Genomic DNA, 9,297 nt, shown 5'->3' with positions numbered 1-9,297 from the left:
AATTCTATTGTTATAACACTACTTAAACAAAGTTATTCTATCGATCTCTTAAAGTTTTATACTTTATTCTAAAAGGAGAACAGATGCTTCGAAAAATATTAAGACGAATTCCAAAATATTTGAGAATCTATCAAAAATCAAAAACATTTAGTTTATTCCTTGCTACCATGAATTTTTTGGAAAGCATTTAATTTTTATGTATTATGGCTTTCGTTGATTTTCTTGAAAACGGATTGTGTTGAACTTTATATTATAAAATCACAGCACTTAATAGCCTGCCATGCACTGGCACAAGCGAGCACGAACGCCATAAAACCACCAAACCAAAAGAAAAAAAACTATATTCAAAACCCACAATATCGTGAAATGCTGCGACAGATAAGAGACGCAAACCATCAGCAAGAATAATGAATAAAAAAAAAAACCCCACCAGGAAAGCAAGGCAAAACAGTAAAAAAAAGCCGCAACACGAAACCCCCGGAAAAAGGAGCGGCAAATCCGGCCGACGATAAGCGGAGAATGCAACAGTAATGCAAACAGTATGTTAACTTCCACATTCCAAATGCAAATCGCGAATCCGTTCTTTTTCTGTGGACGACGGCAGAGGGTTCGTCGCCTGTTTGCCGGTTGCTGTCTTTCTCCCGCGCCAAAGGTTAGAGAGCACGATAAGAGATATGTGCCTTCACCGGGCGAGTTTTACGCTTACATTTCAAGCTAAACCGAGGTAAGGAATGGAATGGAAATGCAAAATGAACACACACACGAAATCGAACGGACGAACGGGAGGACGTACGGAGCAGCAAAAAAAATAAAATAAAACACGCGATTGCGTTCAATTTTAATGGGCGCACTGGGTGTGCACATGAATAAAAAATTATCTCCCTTTTTAAAGGAAAAATTCTCCCTGGATGCTGCTGTCGCTCCTCGGCGACCTGACACGTTGGAAAGTTTGACTCGAAACACGGGGGGACACGAAAGTCTAAAGTAATAAACGTTTAGGCACGGTGCGAAGGTGTAGTAGTCGTCCTGGTCCCGCCACGCCACAATCCGTGGGATGATAGGAATGGAACCAGGTGACAGGGAGCGAACCTGGGGGGGAGGGAAACCTGTCCGAACAAAAACAGAAACAATGGGTCGCCTTTTCGGTGTCGTAGCGCGAGATGGGACGTAACAGTTCATTCAACCTCCTCCACACCTAGACACAAGTCACAACGAACGCCGCTCGATCGAGCTGCTGTTCGATCTGAAAAGCCGATCGGGGCAGGTAAAACGGATGGATCATTTATTTATGATTTCGATCTCTCTTTCCCACCACCACCACCAACACGGGCCTGGCTGGGAGTCGGTCGGAGCGGTGCAGCCGGGGAAGGAAAAACTGAAACGATTATGGTAACGACTTTGTCAAAAAGCTGTCAGAATAGTTTTAACCATGCAGGGAGTGTGGATAGAATTATCTTTTTCCTGTCCGGCGTTGCTGTGTCCCGCTCGTGCGTGTGAGTGTTGCTTATTTTGGTTTCCTTTATTTCCCCCATCTGAATGCCTTCTCATTTGGGTAAGAATCAAAATTGAAAAGGAAATCTCGTTCGATAAAATGCTGGAAGAGTAATTACGAGAGCAGAATTGATCATTCCTAATAAAAGACTTGATTAAGGGTTATACGAAATCGAACGGGTGCGTGCGAGCGAGATAACCCACATGAAAGAATACTTTTGTTTTTGATCTTTACGAAAGTTTATAAAAAATTCACCATCCCAGGTAATGATTTATTACACTCCAATAAACGTTATCGCGGCGCGAGCGTGTGATGATTGGGATGGGGACGGAAGAGCTTATTTTTCTTTCAATTTTGTATTCTGTTGTTATTATCGTTTTCCTCCGCAAACCAGTTGCTGAAAGCCGTGTGGACATTAAAAGTCGATTAAAGGTTGTCCCTTCGGCTTTTCGAGTCAAACTGGCTAGTGGTGAATGGATTGTTATTATTTATTTTGAATTAATTATTACGTTTTGTGAAGTAAAACTGTTTTTTACCATTTTAAAACTATTTTAGAGCGATGGTGGAACATATTTAGGGCTACGGTCGCAGATGATATCACAATAGCAACACATGATTCTGGACAGTTCATACAGTAGCTTCAGGGAAGTAAGTTACTAGCATGGGTTGATAGAGTTCGGTTATTGTAAACCTTTGTCAATTATGAGTTATTTTAGATATTTTAGTATTCTTATTTCAGCTGAGTATGTTTACTTAGTAGTATTTCGTCAAAACAGTGGTAAAGTTTTATTATTATGAGATGATGCAAGGATCGGTCGGCTCGTGACAATTTTCATTGCAAGCCACTAAAAATCTGTCAGAAAACCAACGTACAGTGATGGACGATAGAATAAGACCTTCTTACTTTCTTTGTTAGAACAAAGTGGTTATATTGTCTATTTATATACCTAGTAATTTGTAAATTTTGATCTAAAGATTCTTTTGAAATATAGAAGGCAATAGAATATCGGATATAAAAGTGGTTTTAGTCTATTGTCCATCACTGTATATGGAGAGAATCATGATCAGACTAGAGCTGCATACAACTTCTAGAGCCAGATTGAATACACACTTGATTACCGTAGTCCTTAGTAACTCCAAGTGGATCGTTCGAAGGAATTATTTTCTCTCTTTGAATATTATCCAATGAGTAATCCTATTCCTTAACGAAACTATTATAAATACCGATGCTGACTCTATTGATCTCAAAGATCACTTCATTCCGTTAGTCATCTTTGAGGATGTTCTCCAGAAGTTTAAGGTTAAATTTAATCGCAAGGTATTTGCCTTGGTGGCCTTAAAGAGATTTGAAAAAAAATTGTATTGTCACTGATCTTAACATGAATTACGTATTGTACATCGGGATTTTTAAGATCGAAACGTTCTCTTGCAACAAGATGTATCGCCACTCAAAGAAGACTTAAGGAAAAGAAGAATTTTTGATCCATAGATTTGGAGATATGAATGAAGGCCCCTAACACGTCGAATCTGTTGACTGGACCAATAATAAAGGGCAACTGAAGATATTACACGAAGCCTCTTATCGGGTTCGAAGCCCTGAAAACTCCCAAGACCCAAGCTTATAGGAAGATTCCCCCTTAGGATACCCCTTGAAACTTTGGAGCCACAGCATCTTCTTGGGCTTTCTACGCTTTTACTATGATCCATCATTGATCACCTAGAGGCACAAAATCTTACATTTTTACACGCACATGACAATCGAAAGAAGTGTTCTTGTCTTGCCTTGCGTTATGCTTATAATATTATTGGTAAAAATGAAGGTCACAGGGAGAAAATATAGTCTTGAAAGGATCTCCCTCACATAAATGAATTGCTATTGCCTAAGATGTCGATATTGTTGTACAATTGTCCAGGACAAAATGTAAAAAGGGGGTTTAAAACAGTTTTTGTATATGTGCTCAGATTTAATATAGCAACCACTTATCTAAGAATTGATTGGGTACAGCTACAAAAAAAATACATACATAAACGAAAGGCAGCTCTCCAATAATGATAAGCATACAAGTTATACAGCTCCCAAAAAAAAACACCTCTCCTCCTCTTCCAGTTCCAGGGCGTACCATTTTATATTAATTCATAAATTCATAGCCACTCGCTCGAAACTCCCGTCCCTGTATTTAATGCACTGTAATTGGAAGCGGCCATGTTTCGCGCGCCACACGTATAAGGCAAAGAAAAGTGGCCATCCTTAATGGTGAACCGAACGAAACCTGCAAAAACAGCTACCCAAAAAGCCTGCATCTCGCAAAACTGCATCTCCTTTCCATGTGCATCTTCCGAATGCATCCGCCGACCGAAGATAACGGACATGACAATCGAAAGAATGGCAGCAAAAAAAACAACCACACTCGGGCCATGAAGACAGAGCGGCAGTGCGGTGGAAGGAAAATTTATTCTCCTTCAAAACATTATGCCGCGGCCGGCCACATTTCGTGCCGAAATTGTACGAAAAGCTTTTGTGATTTTTTGTTTTGTTTTTGCTGCCCTTTCTGTTAATGCCTTTTTTCCCTGCGATCCTTCGTTTTCGTGCCCAAAAGATGCACGAGAAGAGTGTTGTTGCTGTTATCCTTTGCCCCGATCCACGGCCAAGGGTCTCACAGTGTCCGGAACCATTCGTTGGCTGCAGTTCGTTTATTTTTGGAATTATGCACTTGGTCCTGCACTAAAAGGATGTTCATGTTTTGGGCATGAGTTTGGCGTGCTTGTTATTTTTGTCGGGCCCGTGTTTCCTTGCCCATTGCGAACCCTTGGACACGGACCTCCATTTTCGGGCGTTGTTTATTTTTGGCCACAGTCGGTGCTACACTGCTTTTGAGGCAATCTCTTGCCGCGAGACCGTTTCAACGTCGTGTAAGCGAAACATTCGAAAATTGTAAATTTTGTGCGCTACATATTTTATCGACAACGACAATCGGACGCCCCTGGGTCGGCCATTCTGCCAACGTTCTGGGGAAAATGGCAACAGCAGCAGCAAGCAAAAATCACTGACAGCAATCGGGACGAGAAACACTCATCTCCCGGGAACGCAAGAGGTCATCGGGTCGTGTCGAGGAATGAAACGACGTTCTGCAGCACATCCACTGCTTCTGACCTGACCCGACCCTTCTGGCCACTCTAGACCTCGGCTTCTCGCTCTACCAACATTGGCAGTGGCATCGATCGAGAATCCGTACTTCCGAGACTTGGGACGTGTTATTTTTGGCCCTTTTGCAAAGGGGTTTTCGAACCCCGATCCGTGTCTGTGTTTATGGCTGTGGCCTGAAGGTTTTGTATTTTATTTTCCTTTACACCTCTCGCTTCACCTGCCTACCACACCATCTACACCCCCCCGGGAGAGTGATGTACAACCGGGTTTTCTTCGTGGGATGTTTGTCTTGTCTGCGCTTGGGCTGCCAGCCAGCAACCAGTCACACATCCCGGTGTAAGCGAAGATGTCGCGCGGTTTCGGAATGCTACCTCCCGGTTCGTGATCGGCCGTTAAAAGTTCTAGCTGCTAGCTTGGGGTCGTCCAATAAATATTTACAACCCCTTATAAAGAAAGTCTAAACATTCGAATGGATGGAGGCACAACACATGAAGAAGAAGAGCTCAGTTTTTCTTCTCAACTCGCTCTCTCTCTCTCTCTCCAGATTCCAAGTCTTCACTGTTAAGGTGTCGATCAGATCGTGAGGACTTTTTAGTGGATGCTTTCTCAAACGGTCAATACATAAAGAACAAGAAATCGGATAAGCTTAATACATCTCTTGCACTACGCGTCGCTTATCGATTCCCACCTAAAATCACCGATCGATCGTTGTGCCCGTGTGCGATCTACTCCGTACTACAATTATGAGGTACTCAAAGCCCCATCATAAAATCGCACCGCAATCGGGTTTTAGGTGAGCAAACCGGCAAAGTCTCACGATTTTTCCATCCGCGGTTTTTGGGTACCTCGGTTTCTCCAAAGCGGCGGAAAGTATTAATATTCGATCACAACCGGATTCGCGAATCCGAAAAAGGGTTGTGAGCCAACAGCACCCCAAACAAAAACCGACTCCAAGAAAACCAAGACACAAGACACGTTTAATTTTCGAAAACCCACCAAAGAGCTGCTTCTTCTGGTTCTTCCTTGCCTGGCGATGAACTTGTGTCCCCGCGGAATCGGCCAAAACGGCGAGGCAGTTGAGGTGAAATTTTTCCTCATTTATTTGCCGGCCGGCATGGCCAACCGAACATGGCTTCGTGCAGAACTGCCGCAGGCTATAATCGTCCTGTTCGCTTCGTTCGACGAACGTTTCCTCGTGCGCTCGGCCACAAACTTCACCCCCCCCACCCCCCCCCCCCCCTTTCGCAACGGGGTGCGGATGATGATAAATTATATAATGAAACCGTAGTACGGAGGTGGCGCGAAGAGAGAAGAACCCCATTTGTGGAAGCTGACCCATCCCGTTCCGTCGTCCCCCGAAAGGCCCTGAAGGATTTGGCCCTGACCGTGATGAGGTCGGTCCGTTCCGGGGAACGTGGTACGGTGTGCTTGCACCACAGAACTTTGGACGACCTGGACACTGGACACTAGGCTGGGGTGTAGCAACTACCACAGGGAGTTTTGGGTAACGGGATCGGTTTTTCGTGTAAGGGGAGGGGGTGGGGAGGTTTATGGAGCCTGGAAGAAGATGCTGGCCGGGGCGGCAAAGGTTGGAATCGAATTATCATTATTTTGTTCCTTTTCTTTCGTTGCTTTCCGTTTGGTTATTTTCGTTTAATAATGATTGTTGACGATTAGTATGATTATGTGGCTGTGCTGCCTTCTTCCCATTCTTCCACACCATATCTTGCCTCCTGCTCTATCGCTATCCTTCAGATGAGAAGCTTTTTTTCGAGTTGGGACCGAAGTGCTTCGAATAAAAAACGCCGTATCCCAGAATATTCTTCCAAAAACTGGATTTTATTGCTCAGCATGCGAAGGAAACGAAGCGGAATTGGATTGGATCGGAGAGAGAGAGAGAGAGAGAGAGAGAGAGAGAGAGAGGGAGAGAGATGGATGGAGACTTAAGAACTGGTCCAAAAATAGTGCTGCACTCGCAGCATCTTTAATGCCTTTTGATGTATGATCAACCCGGTAGAGGTTTGTTTGAACACTGTTGCCTATTGGGTGAGGTATTATTGGAAAACAAAACGGTAAACATTTTGCTGCAGTTTTGCTTTGATAACTTTAACGCCCCATACGCCTCCCTTTCAATTTGCAACCCAAGCTAGATGCTTGATGCTTGATGATCATCATTTATTGTAACCAGAGCCCTGGAGTAATCGCATCGCAAATGGACCACCGGACCGGACATTCATGCTCATAGATTTTTCACTCACCAGCCGCATTTAAGCCCGCTTGGATGTCATGTTAGGGCGTCGTAGCGTGTAGCTTATGATGCACATTCGTTATACACACCCTTTTATTGTACCTAGGACAATTCCGTGCGCGTTCGTTGAATGGGTTAGTGTGTACCATCCAACGGGCAAGCATAAATCCCGCCAATGAGCTTAGTGCAGCTCAGTCCGGTCGGTCGCTTGGAATTGTAACGGCGTGCTGTAGTTTGATTAAATTCTCTCCGTAAGCCACAACGACAGCGGCATTCGGTTACACGTGCATTTCCCGCAATGGCGAGCCGCGATCGTAAAATGACACTCGATCGGATCGGCCATAACACGGTCGAATAATTTATGCACGCAATAGGCTAGGCTAGCGCCCTCGACCCGTTAGAGAATGGGGCTTGTTAGTGTTTTTTTTTTGTGCCTGACGGTCTAGAGGAATCGAGCTTTATCTAACGAGGACACAGTATATCCGCGAGTGGCGAGAAGCAGCTGGTTGCGTGCCAGCATGTTAGCATAAGAGGTTTGGATTGGTTTGGCTGTCCCAATGTGAAGCACAAACGTGTCGTGATAAATGGGGCCCCTTTCTGTGGCCAGGATGTGCGATTATTTGCCTAATGAAGGAGTTTATCGTGGCGTCTTTTATCCGTGGGCTTTGGGGAGGAAACGGGCGTACTCCTCTCATACGTTTCCTAATCGCGTGCAGAATGAGTGGCCATTCAAATCGGAACATACGATCGTTTATCATTTGTCAAGCAGTGGTTGTCCCACTCGATCGATCTATATTACTCACCATTTGCTATTTTTTTAAACGCACATAGCTGGCCTAGCATTCCTTGAGGATAGTTTAAAGATTTTGGGGTATTTTGTTACCCCAAATGTTAAATAGCTCTTGTAAACTTCCCACTTGTTCCCCCAGCAGTGAGGACTGACCATCTAACTACGCGGTGTTATTAAGTCTAGTAAGCCAGAAATGGCAGGCATGACCTAAGACCAAGAAGAGAGAGATAGAGTCTTTCTAACTGTCCAACAAGGGAAGTTCATTACTACAAAAGAAATGAGGACAACAGTTAGTGCAAATTTAGGGATATTTCTATTGATTGACGTATGATATCTGAAACACCTTTTGATCATTTAAAATTGAGGAATGTGTGTGTCAGACGCTGAACAAAACTCCAACAGCAAATAGATATCGAACCAATAGTGGATTAAACCCCTAGGAGGTTCTTGTAAGATGACGAAAATAAAACTGGGGGTCCTTATCACCTTAATTCTGCTATCAGGTGGGGAGGTGCTTTGTGAATTAGGATACCTTGTGAGTTATCCGCCACTTTAAAAAAAAAGTAAGTTGGATATAATATGAGGACATCATATAAAATGTTCGAGCACAGAGGTTTAAATTGGAGGACTATAACCATTGAAGGTATTTGACACAAGATTGAAAGGATAAATAAGGATAAATTGAATTTAGTTACTCCTAGAAAAATTTGCTGTTGATCAGAACTATTTTTTAAAGAAATTCTTGACTTACTTGTGAAGAATGTAACGTTTGTTTGTCCAAAAATATCCAATAGCCTCCAGCCACGGAAGAATTATGTGTGATTAATTATCATTTTGGATATGAAATCAAAACTTGTTTAAGTTTAGCAACACTTTGTTTAGCATTGCTAAATTCAGGATCAACAACGTACACAATTAAGTTGCATGATGTGCTAAATGTGAAAGTGATCTCGCAAGCAAGCAAGATATTGGAAGCACTCGTAGGCCATTTAAAACGGGATGATTCTCCAGAAAACGTCCTAAAAGATTCACCAATTTGTAAAAAAAATTACTTCAAGTAAACGTCCGTGAATTGGTTGTGCTTTAAGGATATCAACATTTACTGGAGTAACATAATGATCACTAAGTAGTTCCCCAGCTGATTTGAAAAAGGGGGTAACGTCTTTGCCCACAGTTTGCCAACAATGTACTATAAGAAGGATGTTTTGCATTAGAATGTAACCCTGGACGAAACATGAATCCATCACTCTAAAATTAAAGATTAAAACATCATCAACTAAGTGGACAATACTAGATCAGGAGGTAACTTCAAGAGGCAATTTCGAAGCCAAATTTGAAGGTATGTTAGGTTGTTCCATAAAAAAGTACATCAGAATTAGAACAGCCATTTAGGGTACGCTTAGATCGGAATTCTCAACTACTGAATGACTTGTTACGAAACTTAAAGTAAGCGTCAATATATTGCAATATGTTTAAAAGATTGAGCATTGTCCCTAGTTTAAAATACCCTTAGCTAAAAAGGGAACGATCCTGTCGAGATCGAAGCTCAATCCGTCATTACTGGCAGTACTATTTAACCTCCCTTATTGCCTACTAATCGGTTTAAATTATCCACGTGTTTT

The sequence above is a fragment of the Anopheles stephensi genome, chromosome 3, assembly GCF_013141755.1.
Source record: "Anopheles stephensi strain Indian chromosome 3, UCI_ANSTEP_V1.0, whole genome shotgun sequence".
NCBI lineage: Eukaryota > Metazoa > Arthropoda > Insecta > Diptera > Culicidae > Anopheles > Anopheles stephensi.
Note: the sequence above shows the minus strand (reverse complement) of the source record.